The 27,721-nt window shown below is 44.4% G+C and overlaps 1 long non-coding RNA gene across 1 annotated transcript in view; it reads left to right on the top strand.

The window, feature by feature from the left end:
• Positions 1-26,327, top strand: part of LOC140593553 (uncharacterized) — a 29,052-nt gene extending 2,725 nt beyond the window's left edge. Inside the window, exon 3 of the long non-coding RNA XR_011993941.1 lies at positions 25,979-26,327. This is a non-coding gene — a long non-coding RNA (uncharacterized lncRNA). The remainder of the gene's footprint in view (positions 1-25,978) is intronic.
• The last annotated feature ends 1,394 nt before the right edge of the window (positions 26,328-27,721 follow it).

Genomic DNA, 27,721 nt, shown 5'->3' with positions numbered 1-27,721 from the left:
GCGGGGCTTTAATGGCAGTCTGCGGCGTTCGTGGTACTCGCGAGAGGAAAAAAATGGGTGGGTTGAGCATGACGGTAATTGGTTTTGTGTATAATTACATGTTTGGTGTGATGTTTTTTTCCCTATTAATCCTTTTTAATGCGACAGCTATCTGACGTTTCTTCAGACGCAAAATCAATGGTCTTTTTTGGTTTTTGCGCGGCTCTTCAAAGCTGCCGAAACGATTGTTAGCTGCAGTCCTGGGCGGCCCTGGTGAGTCAATTCAATTAGCCGGTCCGCGCTGCTTCCACATTTCTTGCCGCTTTTGACTAAAAAAAAGAAAAAGAAAAAAAAAAAAAGGGCCCTGTAAGTTTAGAAAGCGAAAAAAAACTACACAAAAGTAAAATAAATGAAATAAACCAGCGGCTTAAACAAGTGGTTTTATTACCATGCTAAAGTAAAACTGCTAATAACTTTCCTCCGCATTTAGACCTGCCAGGATCACAGCTTGCCTGAAAAATGCGCTACATTAGCAGTTCGACAAAACATCTTTCCCATTAGACTAAATTAATGACTACAGCAGATACAAGGGGAAGTGGTCGGCCATGTTAATTACATCATTTTCTAAGGCAGACTCTACTCTGGAAGTAAATATTTCGCCTTGAGAACAAGGAGCCCTGCGAACGTCATCGCGTGACCCCCCCTGAAGAGCTAACAAATTAAGAGAAGTTTGGTTTTATCACTACAAAGCCTTAGCTTAATAAGCACCTTCATTAATAATGAGAAACAAGTCTCAGATGTAAGCTTTGTGCTCATTGTTTAGTCTGCTGTTTTACCTCCAGCAACAAGTGTTATTGAGCAGGATATTTCCCTGGGGCCTTCCAGGTTAAGCAAGCCTGACAGGAGCGCTAGAACACGGCCCCTTTTTGGGTCATGAACTAAATAGTTTTGGTTATTGTGTGCAGCGGTGTTTACCACCATTCAAACCGTGCATGTGTGTGGGGCCCCTGAGGTTTGGGGAGCCCCCTGCTGGCCACAAACAGTCACTACACTAAATATTAAAGGAACACGTACCTTATGCAGATGCTGAAGCAGCATGTTCTGCTAACCAGCTAGCTGGCTACGGTCTTCCGACTGTAGTCACCCACTGTTTATTTAGTTTTTGAAACATCTGGGGTGGGGGTAACTGAGTGGAGCCCCAGAAACAAGAGGCCCACCCCTGATGTTATCGTCTGACCGCTATGCTAGCTGACTCCCTCGTCCATTGCTACCTGGAGACAGTTTGGGCTGCAGTCTTTCATGTCGGGCACTTCCTCGGGGGTGCACCTTGGCTAAGACGCGTCAGGGTCGCAGTTCGGTGGAAGGCCAATGGCGGACCCCACATTTTCGCTGCTGGTCCCATGTGGGTTCAGGCCGTAGCTTAAGCAGCAGAGGTAGCCCTGACCCAAGGCTCTAGCCTTAGCACAACAAATACAGCCTGTCAGCCCATATGAAATTTTTACTGTCCAATGTCATCTTTCTTATTCCTCTTGAGGAAAGCGGGCACCTTGATTTTTTCCCTCTGTAAATCAGCTCTGTTCTCCAAACTAGTTCACCTGAAACTGCTACTGCAGCAATATACAGAGGTTCTGGAATAACACAGATGATCAAGGTTAGCTTAGGAGAGGAAACAATTTGAGATCTTCTAATAACCCGCTTTAAGCACGTTTGGCGATGCTGAGCAGGGCCGAGACCTTGCCAAGAACCAGCTCAAAGGTCTGTTTTTTTTTTTTTTTATCCAGCCGAGAGACGGTTTCATTATAAGAAAAAGTTCCGAAGAGTCACTGTTTCAGGTGAAGGAATATTACCAGCAGTCACAGTTACTAGTGAGTGGCGCTGGCTTTTGCAGATTCACTCACCTTCCCTTTATGCCATTAAGCTCTACTCTGACAGAGGCAATTACACAATTACACACTGAAAAATGTAAGGTGTCAGGTACTTTTACCCATCAAGGTTAAGAACAGGGAGAGCGTACTGGGGAATTAGACAAACCATAAATTCTTCTAAAATATACTTAAAAGGGCTTTATAAGTTGGTTAAGGCACAAAGAATCTGTCAAGGAAACAAATGAACCACTGAATGAATAATTATTTATATGCACTTAGGAACTTCAGTCCAAGACGCTATTTTTCCCCGTTAAAACGCGCTACTCCAAACAGTTTGTAATGTCTGGGCAGGGCTGTACATAATGGGGAGATTGGATCAGAACATTTAGTAAAGGAAAATAGCTTAACTCATATGAAGGGGGCTGGTGCAGCGAGGGTAGTGCATCAAAATCCTTGCATTAATGTGCACCGAAGTCGAGCAAGTAAGTGACATTTTGATTTAGCAATAACGCTTCCAACTTAAATATCTGTTTCAGGTCTCGGAACGAGCTGTACTGTTTTAGGGAGCTAATTAACCTCAGCCATAAATCGCTTGGATGTAAAGAATGAGTCAAACACAAGCTCGCGTCGAACTGAATAATTTCAAACACGTCAAAAAGAAAGAATAAATGTAAATGTCACAGGAAAACATAAATAGTGAAAATGAGTCTTTAAAATAAGTGTCTCTGGGTTTGCGGGCTCCGCAGACACAATAAGACGCAGCAGTCAGACTCCCGCGTCTCTCGGCAGACTGATAATGATGCTCAGAATTATACGGTGCTTGAAATAAAAAAAAATCTTGCTACAAAGGCAAAAAGCCGACGCACAGGTTTTTAGTTAAGACAAGCACATAAACATTCAGGCTCTTCCCTGTGAAGATGCACAAAGATTTGCAATATAATTTATTCAGTCCGCGCTATTATGAAATCCTAGAGTTAAATGACTCCCCCACTTTTAGTGTCGTTCCGCTGATTGCCAATGTCATAGTCTAGAACATTCTGCAAGCAGTGCCACCTATGCACCTCACACCTTTAAATATTGCGTGCGTTTGTGTGCTGCAAAAGTATCAGTGATTGCAGAGTCTCCTGTGAAGCCAACGCCCAAGTGCTTTATACTGATCTAAAGGAATAGTTTTTTTTCTACCTGCAGGGGGCACTGTTGTCATTCAATTCAGCCTCCCCACTGGTCATTTCGACGGAAACGACACGGAGCGAGAATGTATCCAGATTAACCGTTTATTACAGACTTCTGCAACTGCATCTCTGTGGAAGTGAAGCGCTTTTGGGCTCCTTAGTGCCACTGAATGTATCTAATTATGTGTACAGTTGCCAGTACTTTTTTATTTACTTGAAAGATTTTTCTTAAAAGAGACTCTGTCAGTATGACCAGAAATTCCCCAAGAGCGATTTAAATCACTCTCTCCCCCAAGCACCCGGAATTACAGCTCGTTATTGGGGATAATGCAGAGCGACTTTCATCGGAATCTAAAAGTGACAGTACATAACTTCCAGTGCAGCAGCCCGGAAACGCAACATACCGTCACTGATTAAATAGCAGGTGACACCAATGTCACCCCCTTACAGAAGACCAGTTACGACATTTTTTTCCACAACCAGTAATTATCTATGAATGGGATGAGTGTGACCTCTGACTCATTGCCTTAATCCACGACTGATGTATGCAAAGCAGGTGGGTAGGTTGGTTTTCCCCTGCAAGTTTCATGCATTCTGCCTGCATTTATGCTTTTAGACATGCGTTTATGGACAGGCGTGGTCTGTCCACCTCTAGCTTCACAGGAACACGACACGCCTCTGTCGTTCATGGCCAAGTGTGTTGAGTGGGAGGCTAATTGGGAGGACTGGAGAGGCAATAGCGCTCAAGTAGTTATCCAAAGGACTGCGGGTGAGTTTTGCTCCTCTCCGGATTTGATGAATTGCTGGCGATGAGGGATTCTTGCGTAATGCACTCCACCTACATTAAAAACGCAACCTCTCGCAGCTCTGACATGGGGACTCAATTTAAGAGAGGGTTTAAAGGTCTCGTTTTTATGACTGAGACAATGAAATGTAATTCTTTAATCTAGAGATAAAGGGTAACACATTTAATGCAGTGCTTTTGATTGTCTTAGGAACAGAAGGTTAACCAGGACTGAAACAATAGACATATTATTTTCTCACAATAGTTACTTAAAATCTGAACAAGGACGGGACTAATCGGAAGAGGGACCCAACTTATCCTGTCACCATTGTCAGGGATATCTGTTAGGGTTTCATATCTATTTAAGCTTTTTGAAGTTATCACAATTTTTAAATAAAATATTTAGAATAAAAGCTTTAAGAAAGGCAAAGTGTTTGTTCTTATATCTTGTTGCCAGGCTTAAACTCAAGGATTCTCATTTGAGATTCAGTCGTGCTGAGTTTGAGCTGCTTACGAAATGCTGGTAATATTTCTGAGGAAATGCCCACTGGTTCTTGGGGCTGGTGCCGACCATGGAGAAGCCGGTACATTGATATTTGCACAGAGGCAATAAAACTCCTTGTTTACCTGAATGTTTGTACCTTTTCACTGCGCTGAGATATTCATCTTCGTGCACGCAAACGCCAGCAATCGAAATTTCGGCTCACCGGTGGTCAGCACTCAGTATCAAGTACCCGGGTGAACCGAAGGGCTTATGTAGGAAAACAGGGGTGATAATGAGTAAGAGGGAGAGTTACAAGAGCCGAGAATTCAGTCTCCTTTAGTCTGGTGTCAGCACAGCTACACAGCCTACAGTAATAAATATTCCACTTGAAAAGCAGCCAGCCCTCAGCATGACAGGGAAAACGGCGGGACACCTTATGTGGAGATGGACGTCCATGAGATTCCTCTTGGAAACAAAGCAGGGAAAGGGGATCTGAGATTGGAAAAAACAAGGTAGGGGTAGCGTTGGCTAGGAAGAGGCCCTGTCAGGGCTTGGTGCTTTGCTGGCCAGATGGTCTGGGGGCAGCTCTATTCTCCCTGAAAAATGCTATGATGAATGTCATGCAAGAATCGCTGACACCCAACAGGTGCTGTGTTATATGGGAAGCCAGCTTGTGTGCCAGGGACCCTTTGAAATATTGGATAAATCTGCATCATCATCCCAATCTGTTGCTTCCATCCATCCATCCATCGACTCCCTGATTCAGTGAGGGACTTTGGCTTTGACCTTGACCACAGTTTACACCTGGCTTCTAGCAAACAAGCCCACTCTCTCTTTTTCTATAACGTTAGTCTGCCCGGGGGGGGGGGGGGCAGCCAGTTGATCTTGGACCCTCAGAGGTTTTTTTCCCTCCTTACTTGGGAGTTTTCGGTTCCTCTCCTCCGTTGTCATCTGCCTTTCTTTCTTTAATTTCTTTTGTTTTCCCTTTTTCCTATGTTTTTTTTTATAATTCTGCTTTAATGATGATGTAATGTATCATAACACACCCATGTATATGGGTTTGGGCGACTGTGTTGCAAAAGGCGCTATATAAAAATAATTTTAATTGAATCCATCCATCCATACATCCATCTGTGCTGAAAAGCTACAAATCCTGGTCAGCATTGTTGGGAAGGCAAATGCCTAACCTGGGCAGCACAGGGTTCATGACTGGCCTGCAGGTAACTTCCTCATCTATTCCTCCTTTGGAAGTGCATAACCTAAATACTGTACTGGTTGTATAAGTATATTCACATCCTTGATACTACAGTATTTAGCTATTTGTTTCGACTATAGACTAGGAGTCTAAAGGCAGAAAAGCTGTATAATTCTATTTTCCCACTATTGTTTAAAGCTTTTGTGAAGAAAATGCTGTAAGGAAGAGGGAACGTGCATCCCTGTGTCAGTCCACCCAAGCCGGTCACCATCTCCATCACTGGTCAGTGTCTCCCTTGCTGCTTGGGTCTCAGTCACCGCTCGGATCTCTCTTGCCACTTGGTGTCTCTCTTGCCGTTTGGCATCTCTCTCGCCGCTCAGGTCTCACTCGTCACCTGGTCTCTCTCTTGCCGTTTGGCATCTCTCTCGCCGCTCAGGTCTCCCTCGTCACCTGGTGTCTCTCTTGCCACTCAGCATCTCTCTCGCCGCTCAGGTCTCCCTCGTCACCTGGTGTCTCTCTTGCCGTTTGGCATCTCTCTCGCCGCTCAGGTCTCACTTGTCACCTGGTGTCTCTCTTGCCGTTTGGCATCTCTCTCGCCGCTCAGGTCTCACTCGTCACCTGGTATCTCTCTTGCCATTTGGCATCTCTCTCGCCGCTCAGGTCTCCCTCGTCACCTGGTGTCTCTCTTGCCGTTTGGCATCTCTCTCGCCGCTCAGGTCTCACTCGTCACCTGGTGTCTCTTGTCACTCAGCATCTCTCTCACCCCTCTTTGTCTCTCTTGCCGTTGCATCTGATTGTTTTGGGCTAGTGGGGAGAGCAATGCAGCCATAAATAGTACCAGTACCAGGCCAAGCATGACGCAGCGACTCCCTCTCCCCTGCATGGCCATCGCTGTCCGACTGTATCACCCCCCACCCCCCACCTGCTCCCAGCCTCCCAGCTTTCCCATTTAACCTTTCCCAGATAAAGAGGGGGGAGGCCAACTCTGGTTCACTGCTGTGCTGATAAAACCCTCTACAGATTCAAATCATGGTGGGGGGCCGGGGTCGTCTCCTTACCGAACAGCCCAGCATTGGACTGGCTCTGTTTTTGGGCAGCTTTCTACCACCACACCTGGACTGATTTATCTCCATTACATCCAACCTCACTATTAAACCCCATTTCTGTATAAAAACACACATCACTTAGTCTCAAGCCCCTTGGCTGGTGCAACCCGCTACAACCTATTTTTTAAAACTCTAGGCACTTATGGAGGTCACGCTTTATGTCTTCATTACGGTCTGTCTCCAGTAAAAAATTCCAGGGAACATTTCGAACCCTCCTCGCAGCGATTAAGGAGATGGCACGGATGCCACTAAGCTCGCGTTTTGCGAGGATGATGTGTTCTGAACGAATTGTGCGGCAGAGCTGAAGAGACATAATCAAACTGCTAAATGTTTTACCCAGAGAGCAGAGCCGTGTGCATCTTCATTATGGATATATATGCATCTTCTTTTTATGCGGATATTCTGCGAGGAACGAAAGAACTATTATGAACAATGGTATATGTTTTTTCTTACTCACAGGTCAGATGACAAACAGAGGTATTTTGAAACTTGATGTTTTGAAAAATCTGCATCCCTGACCGGCATGGGTACAAGGCTGTACTGGGTATCTGGCATATTGTGCATTTTCATGGGGGGGGGGGGGGGGGTCACTGTTTGATGAACCCTTAATTTGCCATTTGCACAAGTACAGGTGCATTGGAATTCTACTCTTCACCTACCCCGTAGCCTGGGAGGGGGGGGGGGGGGTGTCACAGCACAGGGTCAGCCTACACACAGCACTCATGGAGCTGAGGGACTTGCTCAAGGATTCACAAACATGTGACTCTTCTGCCGAGGCCAGAACTCAAGCCGATCACAGGCTCAGAGACTTAGCCTGCTGAGCCACTTACCGTATGTATGCTGACTGGTAAAATTAATCATTTGGAACCCTCCCCACCCCCCCTTTCTGCAAAATTTGTTGGAGGGACTCCAGAGTCCAGGGCTAATTTTAATCTCCAGTTCAGTCCTGGATGGATGGATGGATATTTAGAAGAGTATCTATATTAGACGGCAAATCCTGAAATGTAGAACTAATTTAAAATGCTGCTTTCAAACAAATACCCATCCAACATGCATATCTATTAGCAGGATCTATTAAAAAGACCACATGCATTATAAAGCACGAGACTCCTTGGTCACCGATTCCGGGATGAAACACAGGATCCTGTTGGCGATTGTAAATCCCTGAGAAGTCATTAACTCGGGCCTCGTCTTCTGCTTCTGCTTCGTCACAGTCTGTGAATGAGCGAAAGTTAGAGATTGAGTTTGTTAAAGTGCTCTTGATGCAGGATGGGCCCCTGTGGCAGCTCTAAAGACAGCCTGATTGCCGAATCGACTTCAGACTCATCTGGGATTCATTATCACAGAGTGGCTCGCGGTTTCCCTGCAGCGACCGGCTCATCTTCACTTAAAAACAAAGCACCTGATTGCCGTCCACCGCCATTTTAGCTTAATCCCAGAAACTTTGAACTGAACTGGAGAGGAAATCTTGATTCTGGAAGCAGTAGTGCCAGATGCAAGGCGGGGAGGAGGGTGACAGAGGAAGAAAGCGATTGCTTCAAACTTCGGCTAAGTCACTCTCCTAATTCTGCTGCGATGAGTTCCTTGAATAAATTAGTCTTGCTGTGTTGTATTAGATACAGGATAACGACCTGCGTCTGCCAGACAGAGAAGGGCCCCCAAACCATCAAGATCGGCATGGAGCAATGCTGTGGTCCAACGTGCGATCGGAAGACCTCGACAGAGCCTGACACTGGCTGTCACAAATCCTCTATCGCTGTGCTGTCGAGCTGCATTGTGCAGCACGGAATCAGCCCCATCTCTGTAACCTTTTCATAAAGCACGATAATTACTGACTGCAGAGCCAAAGGGGGCCCAAATGCTCGTACTTAAGGATCACGGTACACTGTCTGTCTCAAACTCAGCTCATAGCGTTTTTTAGTGAATCCAATACCTGGATCGTAAATCTCCTCCACGGGCGCGTCAGGTGTAAATCAGGTGCTAATTAAAACTTATTTCAAATCCCGCAGACCTTCGAAGAGCCAGGTTGTACGTTTTACCGTCGGAACCCAGAAATTTCCGCATTCGGAAAGCCGTTGTAAAACGTTTACGTATCACTGTATGACAACAGCATTAACACTTATATGAAAGCAATCCTCATTACCAAAAATACAATAGATAGGAAGTAGCTGCAGAATTATGTCTTAAAATATTAAATACCTACTGTACATCCAAGTGACCATAATGCCTCTTTATAGTTTATTTATAAAACATTATTGGAATTTGGATGGATTTACAATGACTGTTGAGTTTCACCATGCAAGTCTTATTGCAAAATCAACATCCATTAATGACAAAGGGTTTTTAGCCTTGTACTTCACATGACAAGATGTGACACTTACAGCATGCTGTTTACGTTATTCTCTATAAAATACGTGGTTGGTCTGTACATCATAGTTTCAGAGAAATATCTGTTACAGAATCAACTTTTGCATTTTCTTGAGTCACACCAGATGAATATTTCCACAGAGGAACTTCCACTTCACTGCAAATGAAGAGGCCTTCTTGAGAATGGTTAAATAACCAGGGCTGGCATTACTTCCGAATTGATCGTTCCATGATATCTGAGACGGCCAATGCGCGATTAGCAAATTGAACAATCCATACTCATTATTAAAACCGAACTTTTAATTAGAGAGGACTGTCCGGATATATCAGTTAGTGGAAACGGCGGAGACCGTTTTATCGTAATGTCGTAATCAGATGCTTCACAAAGACGGCTGTAAACAAGCAACACTTTTGCCCTGGAAGCTGTAGATGCGGCAGATCACAGAAATCAAGCGTGGAGGCATAAGTAAAAAAACCGGCGTTCATACACTCCCCATTCTCATGGTAAATAAGAGCGAGTCCAGTCTGACTGAAAACAGACTCCTTATCGCAATACATCAGAAAGGTATGGTAACGTTAGCCAGAAGCGCAGTGTGAAGAGACGCCTATAGTGTTTCTTTTTCCATAATGCTGGGAAAGGTAAACAAACACCAAGACCATGCAGCCAAGGACCCCGCAAACCTGCAGACCCTATGAAGGTGCGAACGAAGCTGTTATTGCATCACAGATAAATGAAAACGAGGTGAAGGCCAAGATGCAATATTTTCTGAAAGCAATCAGGGTGAGATATCAGTCCAAATCCTAGTACCTGGTCTCAACTAGTATTTCTTGTTGTTACAGACTGAAGCCATGCCAGATAGTACTAATGGTCTAAACCACCAAATCAATACACAGCTATTCAGTGGCTGAATACTGCCAGGGCAAAAAAGCATAATATGTCTGTTGCAGAGCAATGAAATGAAAATAAAAAAGAGCTATTGATATGTTGGAGCTGTGTGTTGAATTATTACATTCATATTCAGAAGTCAATTTGGTTTAATGAAAGGATGTTTGGTATGGTGGCCGCATTTGCAGCCTGTAGTCTCACTCCCCTGGGACTGGGGCCTCAGTTCTCTTGTCGGTGCTTCTTCGTTGTGTGTTTGCCTTGTGCTGGACAAGCATCCCCCACCGCCCCCCAACCCTGGGTGGCTCCCACCATGTGTGCTGTGGTTCTCTCTACTCGCTGTGCCCACACAGGATCACGCAGAACAACCACGACCTCTTTCATTCCGCCTGTATAGCAGGAAGCAAAATATAAACCAGAGCTGTATAGATAAGATATGACAACATAATGGGAGAATAATTGCCAGATTACTTTATTACGCTGTATTCAGTATCTCCATCATTTATCTTTGGCTCTGATGACGTTAACCCCTACCAGAGGAATGTGCAACAAGGCAAAGCACCTCACTTAATGGTTATTCTGTCCTTGCTGTGTGAAATGCTGCCTGATCCCCTCTAAGCTGCTCTGTTAACATAAACACAGTTGGTGTTTCTCAATACGCAAAACGCAAAGACCATACACGTGGTCTTGGCAAGACCGGTCTTGCTAACTTGCCTCCCAAGAATGAACTTGGGGCACAAGAAATCATGGGATTGTTCTCATTTGTCAAGGATGTAACCGATGTATCCTTGATGTTTGGGGCAGGGAAAATCATCTGGGGGCTTTTTTACCGTCCTCCGAACTTCTGTCCTTAGTATTGGAACTGGTCTTCAGCAATAGAAGATGAGGTATAACGGGTGCATGAGAACACAAGTGCGGTCAAGTACGCATGTTGAGAAAAGCCCGATGTAGAACCTTCAGCGCGTCTTACTAAAGCAACGCCATTTCAAAATTATTCCAAAAAAGTTTTCTTGATATTGAAATCAATTATGCTTTTCTGAGCCCTGGCGGCCAGGGTTTGTAATTTACAATCTGTATGTATAAGAAATTTACAATAAATATTTCATAATAAGCTTCAGCTCCCATCTAGATGACTTGTCGTTGGGGGAAGATTTGTGTTTTCTTACTTATCTAATTACTCATTTAATCAACTTTTTTTTCCATAAATTAGTTACATTTGCTCAACACTATAAGCTTACTGTCAGACTAATTAGCTAATTTAACGTGCAAGGCAAGTGAAAGGGGGTAATTAAGTTGATTAATTTTCATTTGCCGATATGCCCACCATCCAGTGTTTACGTCTGTAATGTGTTTCACCTAAAATCAAGTCTTTCCTAAGCAGCTGCACTTTACAAGAGGGCTGAATCGAGCAGGAAGTGAGAAGGAGAGCAGTGTCCACTGCAGCAGAGGGGGTTCTGCTGACTGTCAGCATGCAGCATCTGTGTTTGTTTAGCATTTGCGGCTCTTGGGAGAGTCATAATAGCAGAACTTCCGGGACTTAGAAGTAAACAATAATAGGCAAACAGTGTTCTCATGTTCTAGAATGTCCATAGTGGAATACAGCTAATAATGGAATGCAGTGCGACAATTGGCCTGTGTATCTTTTGAAAACAGATTTCAGTCTTATTGAGCCCTCTTACTCCTGACTATACCTACCCGCCTTCCACTCCCCCACAACAAAGGAATCCAGATCGGAGACTTAATCACCTCTAAAATGGCCCAACAAATCAGATTATATCCCAATACCTAAATGTTTACTCAGTCTTCCTAATTGCAGATAACGCGTTTCAATCAGATCGGAGTCGGCGATTGTGATTGGTCTTTACTATGCATTTGGTATAATTAAAGAAAGGCAGAAATAAGTTCCCAATTGGTCAGGCAGGTCTATATTGGATCATCTCTGGTACACTGGGTTAGTTAATAGTAAATGACAGGATGGGTTAAGAGCAAGTTCTGTTTCTCGTGGGCCAGTGTGTGGTTCAGTGGGTAAGGGCACCATGACTGGGAGATGCCCAGTTTAAATCCCACAGTCGGCTGAGTGATTTCACTATTTGGCCCCTGAGTAAAGGCCCTTAACCTCCGATACTACAACCTTTCTTTCAGTTGTATGCCGCTTTGGATAAAAGTGTCTGCTGAATAAATAGATTGTAACCTTTTTTTTTGGAATCCGCATAATACTTGCAGATTATCAAAAGAACGTTAAGTAGTTGGGGCCAGTAGCCTGTATTAACCAGAATTTTCGGTGACAGAATATGAAACGCTTCTGTTAATGAAAACCTTTGGGACTCAAGACAGCCCCTGAATTTCAAATTTTGTGCGACGGACTTTTGATTTATTTTAGCGGCGGTTAGTGATTTTGGAGGGCTATCATTGCTGGAAGCCGCTAGACGGGTGCCGGTGATGTTTGCCGAGTGTCACGGCGCTGATTATCGCTTTAAAGCTCTGAGGAGACACCGGTGACCTGCCTGTGTCAGCCGGCACACGCTTTTCCATTCTTTTGCCCTCCAATGAATATAAATCTGCCGTTAATTGGCCCAGCATCACCGGTTTGGGAGCCTCCCGCCGGCGCAGCCCGTTGACAGGAAGAGAAGATCCTGGAGAGAGTTTTTTTTACATCAGCAGTAGGGATGTTTAATCAATCAATAAGATGCTTCTGTTCCGAGACTTGATCGCAGAACAATGAAGCCCCCTGAGATTATGTTAGCGGTGGCACGCTAACCGAGTGGATTATTCGCACGCAGGGAAACACCGCGGTGCTCTTTGCCAACACTACATGAAAGGAGGCTGCTGTAGCGCGGTGCTGCCTATAGGACGCCTAGTTAACAACTGTTGCTGGCGTGTTTCCTCGTACATTATTAAATTAAGACCTGCGTGAAAGGCGGGTGATCAAGGTGAACCGCTGCTGCTTTACCGAGGAAAAACGCGCGTGGTGACACCGGCCGCTTCGCCGCATTCACAGGCGGTACAGCCTGGATTTTTTTCTCCCATTGGAAAGTCTTCACGTCCTGTGATGGGAGAAGAGAACGCGATGTTGCTCACGTTTCCCACAGTCCATGTAAGCTATGTGAAAAGTGCTCACCCTTCTCCACGGTATATTAAAGACTTGCTGAGACAATGACATAATTTATATTAATGCTCACACACACATACTGTAGCATACATAGGGTCAAGTGAAACAGGGTTTATCATCATGCTGTCCACAAACAGGTATACAGTGGCACAAAGGATCATTCTCCCAGGACCACAGTGCAACATCCATCCATCCATCCATCCATCCATCCATCCATCTGCTTACCAGTGTACACCTTGGATGGCAATTCTGTCCCACTTCATCTCTGTAGATGGCCTAACTTCTTTTTATGTGTGTTTTGAGCAGACTTACTTTCAGAGAGCTCAATTAAACACAAATTATTTATCCATAAAAGTCCTCCCAATGTCTTCACAAACGACGTGCCATTAAATAAAATTTAATGCACCCCCCCTCCCCCCCACGTCGATAACACACAGATCAGAGGAAACTTGTAAGACGTTTTTTCCATTGCAGGGAATCTGCAACCCACTCTTGTCAAAAGAGATAAATTAACGGACTCATTTGGGTTGTTTACCGCTGGCAGTCCCACAGCATGGACCTCAAAACCGAGGATTTCGAGAGGGATGGTGACGACCACTACACTGCAATTAAGGAGGATGAAGAATAAAACGTTTACAAACGCCTAATTGTACATTTGGATGATTAAGGAGGATTAAAGAAAAATAAAACACCCTTATGGTTATTGCTGGCCGTTGTTTTTTTCCCCAGAATTGTCAAACCGAATCACTGACAGCAAAATAATTTTTTGATTTTGAGAACAGCACTTAACGTCCCGCTGCTGGGTTATACTTTGTTGTGATAAGCAGGTCATGATCAGAGCAAACATTTTCTATAGACATAAACAACTCCAGCCGAATGATGCAAAACAGACTGCATTATTTTAATTAGTCATATTTACATTTGATTTATCTGACACTTTTATCCAAAGTGCTATTGAATTGGGAAAGAAAGGTCAGACAGTCCCTGGAACAAGTGATAAAGACCTTGCCCAAGGGCTCAAAGGTGATATCACTGGGCCAATCCTGGGATTCAGGATTGGCCCAGTGATAACTGTCTATCCAGTACAGAGATTATCACAGGAAGCACAGGTCACAGGGTACACCCTGGACGGGATGCCAGTCCATCTCAGGGCACAGGGCTGGGGTACACCCTGGGAGGGATGCCAGCCCATCACATGGCACGGGGCTGGGGTACACCCTGGACGGGATGCCAGTCCATCACAGGGCACAGGGCTGGGGTACACCCTGGATGGGATGCCAGTCTGTCATGGGGCACAGGGCTGGGGTACACCCTGAGAGGGATGCCAGCCTATCACATGGCACGGGGCTGGGGTACACCCAGGACTGGATGCCAGTCTGTCGCAGAGCACACTCACAGACACACTATGGGCACTTTAGAGATGCCAGGTCACACAGCTGAAAGGCACGTAATGTATATGCATATATACAAAAGTAGGAGATTTGCACATCTCCCTCACTTAGTGAATAAGACATCCTCTCCTTCTCCAGAGAGCCCGTGTCCACATCTTATCTTCTCTGGGATTCAATTTCACAAAAGAATTGAGGCGTCTTTCTTCCGCTCGCCTCTTTCGTCCAGACATTGAAATCCAGCAATAACTGAATAGCTTATGCTGAGAAATGGCTTGTCGTTCCGGCTAAAGAATAAAGATGTCGGTTTCATCATGTATATAAAAAAACAGGTCACATCGCACTGCAATGCAAGATGGGTCACATTGCAGTGCAATGCAAGATGTTGGTCGTCGAGACGCTGTTACACATCATGCGGTACTTTTATATAAAACACCTAGCATTTAATTAAGTGTGATCAGACTCTGAGGTTATCAATGGGCGGCAACACACTTAGGGTTTATGAAGGGAATGCTGCCCATTGCCAAAGTGGCCCACCATTCAGCGCTCATCAATTTATGGATGTAAATCCTTATATGTGAGACTCGGGCGATCAGTCGGGACATGAAACAGCAACGGTCTTCAAAGTCAAGTGACAAGACTAATTCTGAGTGCAGGTGCGATAATTAATTGCTTTTGTAAAGGATAATGAGAAACAAAAGCCCCCCCCCCCCCCCAAAAAAATGGCTCAATAGTCTTTTTTTCTTTTTTGCTTTTGCTTTAAATTAATTACAATGGGAGCTCAAAGGGCTTTTAGCAGCCTGAATGGATCGTACGGTTCCTCACAGGAGTGCTGGGCTACAAGCCCCTCTGCTGGATAAACCTGGCGCGGCGTTAAAACCAGTGCGGATGCGGGAGATTAATTTAGCATTTACCAACAGGTAACGGGAGAAAATGCGCCTCGCAGCTGCATCCCATGCCAGGAATTTTAATTTAATCAAGAAAGGAGGATGGATGCTAAGTTACTCCCCTGCTCCCTGACTGCGTGGGAGAAAAATCGCTTTTCCTCAGTTTTCTGAAATAACAAAAAGGAAGTGTATAGAATATCGGACAATCACAGATACCGTTAATAGATCTTGTCTCAAAGCTACAATGTATGCTTTGCAATAATAAGTATATGCATAGACACATATAGCTTTCTGTGTTGAGATATACAGGTCTGTACACAACTTTTCTTAACTTTTGGAATAGATTAGTACGATACGATGTTCGCTTCTTCGGGAAATAAGGAGCGCACTTCCTATTTGATTAAAATGAAATGTATCCTCAACCTGTAATAGCTAGTCATCGAGTTTGCCGGTTCGACATGATGTGGCCGTAAACATAATGATTCTGCAGACTACGGTAATTACATTTTCTGCTTTATGGTATGCCTTACAAAATACGAGTGCTGCAGTTCATTTCACCTCGAAGTGTAAAACATTATTCCGACATTTCTGTGCACGATAAGCTAATCACAATGCACACGGGAAAAAAAGTCTAACATGAGTCTGGGGCAATATCCAGTACAGGAGACTAACATGGATCTAGACTGTAGCTGCTTATTTTGCACTGATTGCTGCTGGACCAGCTGATGCCTTTCAGGCTTGACTTATGTTCTCCGGTTTCGTTTTGTCTATTTTTGTCCCCATTCATCATGAATACCATGCTATTTTGCCCCTTTCTAGGCAATTTTACTTATTTGAAGCACCTTAAAAACTGACATTATTTCAGTCATAGAGCCTGGAGAAAAGGCGGAAAAACACAACATGGAAAGTGGGCTTTGTCCTGGTGAGGTTTCTCTCAGGTCATAGAGCATACACGGACCTGGAGAGATGGCAGCAAAACACAACATGGAAAGTGGGCTTTGTCCTGGTGAGGTTTCTCTCAGGTCATAGAGCATACACGGACCTGGAGAGAGGGCAGCAAAACACAACATGGAAAGTGGGCTTTGTCCTGGTGAGGTTTCTCTCAGGTCATAGAGCATACACGGGCCTGGAGAGAGGGCAGCAAACACAACATGGAAAGTGGGCTTTACCCTGGTGAGGTTTCTCTCAGGTCATAGAGCAAACACGGGCCTGGAGAGAGGGCAGCAAACACAACATGGAAAGTGGGCTTTACCCTGGTGAGGTTTCTCTCAGGTCATAGAGCATACACGGGCCTGGAGAGAGGGCAGCAAAACACAACATGGAAAGTGGGCTTTACCCTGGTGAGGTTTCTCTCAGGTCATAGAGCATACACGGACCTGGAGAGAGGGCAGCAAATACAACATGGAAAGTTGGCTTTACCCTGGTGAGGTTTCTCTCAGGTCATACAGCATACACGGGCCTGGAGAGAGGGCAGCAAAACACAACATGGAAAGTTGGCTTTACCCTGGTGAGGTTTCTCTCAGGTCATAGAGCATACACGGGCCTGGAGAGAGGGCAGCAAATACAACATGGAAAGTTGGCTTTACCCTGGTGAGGTTTCTCTCAGGTCATACAGCATACACGGGCCTGGAGAGAGGGCAGCAAAATACAACATGGAAAGTTGGCTTTACCCTGGTGAGGTTTCTCTCAGGTCATAGAGCATACACGGGCCTGGAGAGAGGGCAGCAAACACAACATGGAAAGTGGGCTTTACCCTGGTGAGGTTTCTCTCAGGTCATAGAGCATACACGGGCGTGGAGAGAGGGCAGCAAATACAACATGGAAAGTTGGCTTTACCCTGGTGAGGTTTCTCTCAGGTCTATCCCAGGAGCATCCCACCACACGCGCATCCCAAAAAACACAATGGATTCATATTTCCCCGGATGCTTTTGGAACGAATGTGGGAGGAAACCGAAGTTTGTAATGTAAACCCACCCAAAACTGATAAAGAACCGGCAACCCGCTGCATTATTTCAGGGCCACATGTGAACCCACAACCCAAGCAGCTGCGAGGCCCTACAGAAACATCATGCCATAATTGGCTCGATTTCATAGCCTCTCTGTAGTTTCTGACATATTCATTGGAATAAACTAAAAAAACCTTTATGTCAAGTTAATGTGGATCGGTGCATCTGGTGGGAGCACAAGGTCTCTGAAACCATCATCAGCATCATCATCATCATCATCAACATCAAGAGACAAGTAGAGATCTATTTTCCTAATGGGCAGTTTCTCTCATGAATAAACATTGCCATATTTAGTGAGGCTAACCTAGGGTAATACACAACGCATATATAAACAATTTAAAACATGCAAACATCAGGGACTCCCATCCAACCTTAGATCTCTTATTTTTGCCTCTGGACTCGCTGAGCTCTTCTTGAAACATTTTGCATTCTCTGGCCCGGTCCCAAATGACCGATGTTAATGCAATTCTGCTTATTCTTATTCGTCTGCTGGCCTGGGACATGCGCTTGAATACAGGTTCAACTGCGCAAAGCTCATCGCCAAGGGGTCACATCCCTGTCCACTCGCTTGTATTTAGGTACAGTTCTTCATGAAGTAGCTGGAGGGGTTGTGGAAATATTTATTGTTACAATGCAAAAACTAACGTGTAGGTCATTGCGAGGCAAGGAGGCGCAAAGCCTCAGACTACATTGTCCCTAACAGATCCATTCACTCATATTTTTCAGATTTGTCATATATATATATATATATATATATATATATATATATATATATATTTACTGATGGAAAAATTAATTAACTTCAGCTATATTGTAGAAAATATTTTTCTTAATTCTTGAATTTACATTTCTTGCAATGCACAGTTAATACGGGATTTATTTAGAAAAGAAATTCTGGTCAGCTGGTCATTAGGGCCTGAACTGCTCCAGCTCCTCCTGATTTTGCCGTTTGCACATCCCTTAGCAGCAGGTCAGCTGGTCATTAGGGCCGGAACTGCTCCAGCTCCTCCCGATTTTGCCGTTTGCACATCCCTTAGCAGCAGGTCAGCTGGTCATTAGGGCCCGAACTGCTCCAGCTCCTCCCGATTTTGCCGTTTGCACATCCCTTAGCAGCAAGTCAGCTGGTCATTAGGGCCCGAAATGCTCCAGCTCCTCCTGATTTTGCAGTTTGCACATCCCTTAGCAGCAAGTCAGCTGGTCATTAGGGCCCGAAATGCTCCAGCTCCTCCCGATTTTGCCGTTTGCACATCCCTTAGCAGCAAGTCAGCTGGTCATTAGGGCCCGAACTGCTCCAGCTCCTCCTGATTTTGCAGTTTGCACATCCCTTAGCAGCAAGTCAGCTGGCCTGCACTGTATTAAATATGCTTGATTAGGCCAAAGTGTAATTTAATTAAGAACAATGAGAACAACAAATAGCAAATACGTGACTCTCAGAAGTCACTGAGGCGGATTGGAACCATCCTGTCCACAAAAGGAACTTCGAGAGGTTCATGGTTTTCCGTGAAATCCCTGTATTTCCGTCACTGAAAGAATCAACACGTTATGCATCCTTTGCACTGCACTATATCCTGCTGCACCGTTAGCTGTGAAATACTCCAGGTCTTTATCAGCTATAAATAAAAACCACACCGTTACTTATGAGTTGTGTTTGCGTGCCATTCGCATGTGTACAATAAATGCTTGCTTTCAGGGAGTACAGACTAAAGGTGCGAATTCTAAACTGCTGTAGATGTCACACTATGAACAGTCGGGTTTTTTAAATGCAAAAACAACTCAGACTTGCATATACAGTAAAGCTGGCTTTGTTTACTTGTATAACACCCAGCTTCCAACAGGAGGTATTTAAAACCGCTCACTAATTGATGTTCCTTTCAGTTTTTCCCAGCAAAAAACCTGTAAGCACTGTGATGTCAAGCAGAACGATGGTATTTGCATGCTTCTGTACATCCTGGGTGCCTCCCGTGTGTCGCTCTTCTGCAGCGTCTGCTTAGAGGCCTCTAATCCTGACTCATTCAGCAGCCATGGGCAGCAGGCCGCTTGCTGCTTAAAGGCACAACATCTGAAGGAGCCTGCTTAGGTGTGTCCTGGATCACCCAACGTGTTTCCAGCTGCACAATTAGCTTTGGAGAAAAGTCGCAGCAAAGCAACTATTATAATAATGTGTGAGGCTAGCGAAGGTTTACAGAAAATTAATATCAACCCACTGTAGCTTCCATATACAAAATAAAGCCAGAAGTGCTTAAATTCCATTTACTCCGCGGTGCTGTTGCAATCTCAAATCTCATTGGTCAGAAGGCTGTTGATTCATTTTCTATAACAGCTCACATAGTGCCAGCCAGGTGAATCACAGTAGTAAATCAATGAGCTATAATAATCTTTCTAACTAGCTAATGTTACTTAAAATTCCAGAAGTAGAGCACAATTTAAAATTTAATGGAAGCTGAATGGTAATGTTTAATCATTGGCGGAACAAAGTAGTTCAAGTAATTAATGCTCGTAAACATGAAAATAATGTCTTTAGGTACAAAAGTGTAAGCCAAATGTGTGGTAACCGTGATTTAAGTGGGCTAATGCACGACCAGCCTCGCATTGTGCATTTTTAAATGCGCTCCCGCGTTGTGGGCGGTCCTTTGTCTCCGCAGCCAATTTAAGAAGTGTAATGCATGGCTTTTTGCGCTTCGACCCTAACATATGAAATGAAGCTGAAGCATTTATATTCTTGGACTTTAAGGACGACACATGCTACTCTATGAACATCCCCAGTGACTATCCTCACCAGTCCCCAAACCCAGTTACCATCACTGAGTCTTTGGCCCCACAGACACGAAGCCGGACATAGATTATGGGGCTCTCTCCTTCCTGTAGTGTATACAACGGGACGAGGAGCGGAGCCCTAAATCTCACTACCCTTAGGATGTTTTTTTACGTTTTCCTACATTCATCCGTGCCCAAACGGGGGGTCCCTTCCATTAGCAGGGGCAGCGAGATGACACGGGACGATAAATCACGCTCTCCTTGAAAGTCACGGGCCTCCAGGAAGCTGATACGAGGTGTCTGAGCCACTCGCAGATGCGGAAAAATGGGGAATGAAAAGCAATGGGTGCCGTGAGCGGAAAGGCAGACAGCAATGCTCATGGCGTACTCGCCATTGAGTGACAGACTGCTACCCTTTCCTAGAAAATAACTCCCGTAATCCTCATAGAAACAGTGCACTTGCATATTAGTAGAAGATATGGTACAGCAAGACTAGGAGCCATTTTCTTAAGTAGATTCCACAGCTTTCCTCGCTTTGCATTCTATAAATTGCCGATGTGTCATTTCAGATCTGTGCTGCAGTATTTCACTGGAGTCCGACAGCTTCCAGAGGTGTAATAATAACCATTAGGAGCATCTGCTTTGCATCTAGATAACCTTAAGGAGACCTTTGTGACACGAGGGAGGCAATCAGTCATTAATGTTCTTTGCTGTCCAGCTTAAGTCGTCGTGCTAGAAAATGAGCTGACACGAGTCTAAGACAGAATGAATCAAAATGCTACTTTGTTTATAAAGGGAGACTGTTTAGGATGTAAGACCATTTGTCGTTTATGGATCCCTCTGGGGCGGCCCGGTGTAGTGACTGTTTGTGGCCCATAGGGGGGGCACAAACCTCAGGGGTTTGAGTGGCAGTGAACACTGCGGAATGTAGAAATCATGATGTTGTGAAATAAACTGTGTGTGGGGGGGTTACTCTAAAAATGAGGTATGTGGTTTAGGTGTGATGACGTACTATGTAGCCTCTAACCCCTCCGCTCCGCCTGATTGACCCCTCTGCCGTACAGCTGCTAGTTTCCAGACTTCAAAGATATCAATTAAAAATATTGTTACGTTAAAAAAAAATTCTGGGCGGAAAGGATGTAATTATAGTAATAGACAAAATTTCCAACCATTAAAAAAACATTATCCAGCCATAAAGCCACAAAGATTACTGAAATTTGTTTGCATTTCATTGCATTCAAGCAGCCCTTTACCTTTCTACTGTAAGACCAGCCCTATAAAATGGGCAGGTCCCATTAAGATGGCAGAGTAGTGCCAGTCTGCCGTGGGGATGCCCTCAAAGTCTACAGGCACATTACAATCATTTTACAGTAGTGTAGTTATCCCTGTGTATCACTGATGCCTTTTTTATTCAAAACATTATCTTATCTACATACACAGTTATATATTAATGGCATACATTTCTCTTTCTATGTTTAATGACATACTTCATGTCACCACCTGCACCAAAACAAATTCCTTGTAAATTTTTGGATAAAAGGTTTCTTATGCATGTGGAGTATGCGTCTTCTCCCTGTATTCACGTGGGTGCCTTTCTCCCAATGCATTCTGGGTAAGGCTCCAAACTCACCGCGACCCTGTGTTGGATAAGCAGCTATGGCAAATGGAGAGATGAGTAAGCCCTGAGATTTTACTCATTCTGATAGAGCCCTGGGCTGTGGTTGGAAACCTCCGACACCGGCCTGTAAGATATTTCCCTCCCCCGGGAATGAAACGCTAGAGGTAGTAAAGCGGTGAACCTCGGCTAATAGAAGTCAGGCTGAAGCAGCACATCTCCGAGGGTGGCACGGAGCAGACAAAGCGAGTCGATTTCCCCAGCATCACCCCTGACACCTCCAGCCTGGCACCGGCCTGTGGTCCCTGTCAGATTTCCTTATATTCAGCATTCACGGTTCATCTGGAGGAGAAGAGGATCTGATCTGTGCTCTCCGTGAGTCCTGTGATTTCCTGGCAGGCCGGACTGCAATATTCTCATCACTAGACCTGAGTGACCTTATTGACAGTAGGGCTTGTTCTTGTTTGCTGGAAGTTATTAAAATTCTCGTGGGAGTGTCGAAACGTACGTGCTGCGTAAGTGGCGGGCCCAGGCATCTGAATAGATTAGATTGCTGTCAAACACAGAAGATATTATATTGTGTCAAACAGAGCAGTGTTTTCAGTTGCAAATGTTCTCTGGTTTTGGATGCATTAGGCTCTGTTAAGCTACCGATTCTATTGGTTAGTTAAATGGCAAAATTTGTTACAATTTGTTGGATCTGATTTCTCCAATTGTGCTAAACTACACTGTTAACTTCAGGAGTGGAAAAAATATTTCTAAATATCCTTGGTGTAATTAATTTATTGTACTGTACTTAGAAGACTTACTATTTAAAAAGTAATGAATAATTACTCATTTTAACCACTGGGTAGCTAAATAAAATATCTGATCAAGAAATAAATTGCTTGGATGCTATCATAAATTATGAGATATGTGCAGCAGTTTCAAAATTTTAAACAAATTGTTACTGTGATTAAAAATTATTGTGAGCCCACAAGTAGCTAAATGATATCTGCCTTATGGATTTCCGCATTCTATGCAGATTGTGAGCACACCAGCTGGGAAATATGGCAAATCTATATCTTGATGCTTTTATCTGTACAAACGGATGGGTTTTCAGCTGGTCAAATAGTTTTTTTCTGCGACCGAACTTTCTCCACCTCACGGGTAACTGGATATACTTCTACTACTAATAGAGTAGCTTAGCAGTGATTTCAGCCTGAGTTTACCGTTAATATAAATATTTTAAGATCTTAACATTTTTTTTTCCCTTTTCCTAAATTTGCATTGCACGTTTGGTATGCTAATAGGGTTTCTGGCCGGCTGAAATAGCACGTCAGGACGCGCAGATGCACTCTGCCCCGAGTCGTCCCTGAGGGCGGCCTGGAGTCCCGTCACGGGCGGGAGCAGAAGTCAGAAGACATGACAAACAGGAAGAAGAAAAACACCGCTTCATTAGTTCTTCCGCCTTTGGCTTAGAAAAACAAATGGCTTGATCGTATCGATGAAACGAAATTGAAACACATATTGTTACATATGCTTGCTTAAGAATAACATATATATATATATGCGTAAGTACATCAGTCCCATATTTAAATATACTTCTACTTAGTGTGGATTGTGTAATAAACTTTTTCACGCATATTTTCAATCTTTGGCACACTTAAACACCATGATACTATTTGTAACATAGCTGATCCTGGAAGACTCTCACAAGGGAATAATTTCTGTGGGGAAAAATAATAATTACTATTTAAAATAATAATAATAGCCTACATTTGTATGCACGTTAAGTGTAGAGGTGCTGAGGATGAACCACAGCTATGCTGTGTCCTTCTAGTGCCGACTGAGCGGTAAATGCCGAGCGACTTGTCTTCCGTTCCCTGCCCCCCCCCCGCCGGCCCGCTCACCTCCCCGGCAGGTGGTGTTGTGACCCCCTCCATGTCCCCAGGGACACCCTGAGGCCTCTCTCAGACCACTTCCCTCTATTTCTGGCGCCGCTGGTCTCCATGGACCTCCCCCAATGCCACCGGGCGTGCTGACCCGACTGGCTCCCCTCGATGTCAGATTCCGGTCTTACCCCCCCCCCCCCCCCATCCCCAGAAGGCATGCTTGGGTTTGGGCAGCTCTGCTAAAGTCAGCAAAAGGCCAAACCCCATATATTTGTGATCAAGTTTGCTTTATCTGTAATGTGTTATATTTTAAGAAACTGCTGAGGGGGGGGGGGGGGGGCAGATCTCAGGGGTAATTTATCAGGTGAATTTCTCCCTTGGGGGGAAAAATAGTTACCTGTGGATGGGTGACATTTTTATAACACCTCGGCCTTCATTAGCAGTGCAGTGTTTATAGGGACTTTGTGGGGGGGGGGGGGGTTTACTTTCAATTAAATGGGTCAACTGGTACATTAACATTGAGGCTGGATTCTAGAGGAGATTCCCGCTACAACATCCTCCTCCTGTGTTTTACACATATAAAAAGGGAAATGTGGGTGGTGATCACCTTGAAAAAACCTACTTCATCATATTTCATTTCTTCTCTGGAAAATGACCCCCCCACCCCATCCACCTCACCCAGCTCTCCCCTGTCTTTCTGCTAATTGTCCCAGTTCGCTTTCATTGCCATCCCTAAGACTCGCCACCATGCCCCATCCACATCCGCGCCTTTTCCAGCCGGTGGCATGTTTTTTTTTTTCGGGTGTAGAAGGACTTTGTCCTTGAAAGTCACAAATGCAATTTTCGCCCCAGCTTGTGTTGTGTCCTCAGCAGGAGCCAAATGGTGCAGCAACAGCTCACAGCTTCCAGCGTCTCTGTGTGTATCTGGAAATATCATCCAGTTAAAAAAAAAAATGTAAAAAAAAAAAAAGAAACTAACAGCCACTCACATCTGACCTGCAGTGTTTCCCTGTTAATAGTGGCATTGCTGAATTCCACTAATTAGTCTTTACTCCACGGGGCTTTCTGTGAATAGGAGGATGTATTTGACACACATGCACGCAGTCCTACTATCTGAGATCCCAATGGTTGGTATTAGACGTGTCATATTGAAACGGTAGGGATGACAAGCCGGTGATCATTTTGACAAAGCACGTGCCCTGGAAAAGACAATTACGATGAGGCAGCGATGCTCTGTGAGGACGTGGGACCGACTCGGCATGCGGGCTGCGGGCTCCTCGCAAAAGAAAGACTGTCGTCAGACTGGTCTGAGGATGACAAATGTCAGAGGAGGCTGATCGTGACTGATTTACGCACTTTCAGAGACGGCCGGTAAATTATAGACTATAGAGGTGAGGTGTGGAGGGCTGGAATTCTGGAAAGCCTCAGACAAATTGCCTGGATGTTCCATTCGGTGGCCCAGGGCCCACTGGCGGACATGGGGATCCCGTAGAAGGGAATCATTTGGCTGCAGAAAGAATATCAGCTGCTCTAAGTGAACGTGTCGTAGCACAGAGGGAGCAGCGGCTCTGTATACGTGCTCGTTAAATATTATAATTACGCTCGGCGGTAAGCTGCAGGCGTCTCACGCGGATGAGAATGCCCCGGTGCGATCAGTTGTGTTGGCAAGCACAGAGTTCATGGAAATATAGTTTTTTAATCATCCATCACTCTGAAAGAGTTCAAAGAATCCATCGAAAGTCAAATCACGGATTTTTCTAACAACAAATAAACGAGAGTGACTTACAGGGAAATCTAATTTATTGCTTTATTAATTGCTCACTGAGTCAGATTTCTGGACTTGTTTTGTTTTTTGTTTTATTTCGCATTCTGTTGCATATTTTCAAATGTTAAAATCAAAAAAGGGAACCAGTAAGAGAACTTTACCGGCCTTTTTCTGTCTGATGTGAGGACGCTCAGATAAACCACGGCCGGATCAGGGTTTGTAATGAAAAGAACACGGCAAAATGGAGACATCTCACCATTCTATCAGGTTGGCAGGTGTAAAGCTTCCTCCAGCTGGGACGGCGAACAGAACCGCATGACGTGAAGACAGGAGGATGGTGTGGGAACGTTGCTTGGGGGTGAGAGAGGGGATGGATGAAGTGGAACTACTGAAATGGCAAACATTTCAACTTCAGCACAAAGGCAACATAGAGAAAAACAAAATGGCCACCGGAAATCGAGAAGGACTGGGGTCAGGACTGGAGACCAGGCCTATTTTCTGGGGCTAGAGATATAAAACCACTGCTATTCTCAGCACCTTGTTGTCATACTTATATGTTATTTCACATTACTTGTTTATTGTATACATTGTATGTATGCCATTGTTCACTGTTCTGTTATTTGCTATCTACTGGTCTTCATCATTACAGGTTAAGTCCGCAGGGAGGTACGAAAGCAAGTATTTCATTGTACTTGTACAAATGACAGTAAAACCTTGAAAAGACAGGCTTGTTTTTGAACTGCAGGTAATAATAAACGGGAGGACAAATGATCTGGTGGCATGACGTCGCCCCCCAGCTGCCTGGATGCCCATCGCTCACAGCAGCACGCTACAGAACTCCGGAATATCGATGACACAGCATTCTGTCACATCATATATTAACTCCTTATACCATTTCCTTCCAGTGATCAGTTACCATAAGCATTCCTCTCTGTGGTCGGGTCACTGTGGAGAAAATTATAATATTTCACAGAAAAATAATTGCCATAGCTAAAATATTGTAGGACAGGAATGGGGGTTGTGAAGGACAGAGGCGACACGATGAGTGCGGTTAATATTATTTCTCATTGATTTAAATCGTTTCATCAGAATCATTTCCCTTCTGTTTATCCGAATCATTGTCTGATTTTTGGGACTGATTTTGTTTCCTCCAATAAAACCCAAAACGGCCTCTCTTTGGAAGTATTTTTTTTTATTCTTATTTTTATTTTATTCTAGATGGCGACGGATGCCAAGATGAAATGCCTGAAAAATAAATACAGTTCGCAGAACATGTTTACTTCAAAAGTGGTGCGATTAGGAATATTTTTAATGTCTAAAAACAGAAGCGTAATACATAGCTTGGATGCCCTGGCGTTATTCACCGTGATGCTGTCACCGCAATGCATAAAACAATGCAGTGCGAGGAGCAGTGAGGTGTGTATTTTCGACGGGCTTTCTTATGAATCTCGGCCCTCCTCATCAACAAATGTGCCAGTCTTGTCATAAATAAATGTCTCGATCAATGGCGCTCTACTCTGCCTTTAGGGAATGCTTTGGTTGGCAAAGCGCCTTTCACTCTTTAATTTATACTACCTCACGACATCCTGCCATTGAAGCATCCGTAAAAATGCACAAGCTTTTGTGAGGCCAGCGTGAGAAATGTGGCACGATGTGATTATGCCATATTTGCGTTATATGTTTGCATTGCACTGTGCTTATATAACTATAGTCATAACTGTGCTTGCATTTATTGTCCTATCGAAGCACCTTCATTCGTGTTTGAGTTTTGAGGTTTAATTTGTGCTTAACAGGTGCTGCAAGGAGACGCAAGGTAAGATTTTCATTGCGTAGAGTAACTGACTGTTTACTGCACATATGGCAAACTCTTGAATCTCGATGCGTCGCACCTGACAGAAATCGCTTTAACGATGAGCACAGTGAGTACCTATTTCAGCGTGTGCTCATTCATTTATGCAATAAAAGCTTTATACTCACGAATTTGTTTTCAAAGCATACGCAGCATAAAATTAAAGTTATACACAGACACATTCAAGGGTGACCAGAATTAGTGTGACTTTCAGGACTCGTTGGTTGTTTATTTCAGGCGAAGTGATCAGCACTGAGGACTGAGATATCACCTCTTTGGACTGCGGTTCCCTGAATTTTATTTAGTTTTTCAGTAGGATTCTGGATGTTTGATAGGATTCTGGCCATTTGGCATAAATGGTTCCAAAGGAAACATGCCAAGCAGTCCATGTTTCGGTTGACGAGGCCCCGCGTTGCCATCCCATCTTCGGTTTGGCCATCATATGCTCGACTGATTCACAATCGTAACCTTGCTTTGTCACCTAGCTTCCAAGTCCGACTGCCGCGTCTGCAGAAAGCTCTCAGTCATCGCCTTAAAATGAATCACCCGTGGGTGTAATATGAAACCACGGCACGTAGCATGTCGAGTGACTAAGTGGGGTGACTATGAGTCTATCACATATGAATCTGGAGGAAGACC

The sequence above is a fragment of the Paramormyrops kingsleyae genome, chromosome 12 (genome assembly GCF_048594095.1).
Source record: "Paramormyrops kingsleyae isolate MSU_618 chromosome 12, PKINGS_0.4, whole genome shotgun sequence".
NCBI classification, from domain to species: Eukaryota; Metazoa; Chordata; class Actinopteri; order Osteoglossiformes; family Mormyridae; genus Paramormyrops; species Paramormyrops kingsleyae.
The sequence above is the reverse complement of the archived record's forward strand: the minus strand, read 5'-3'. Positions and strand labels throughout refer to the sequence as shown.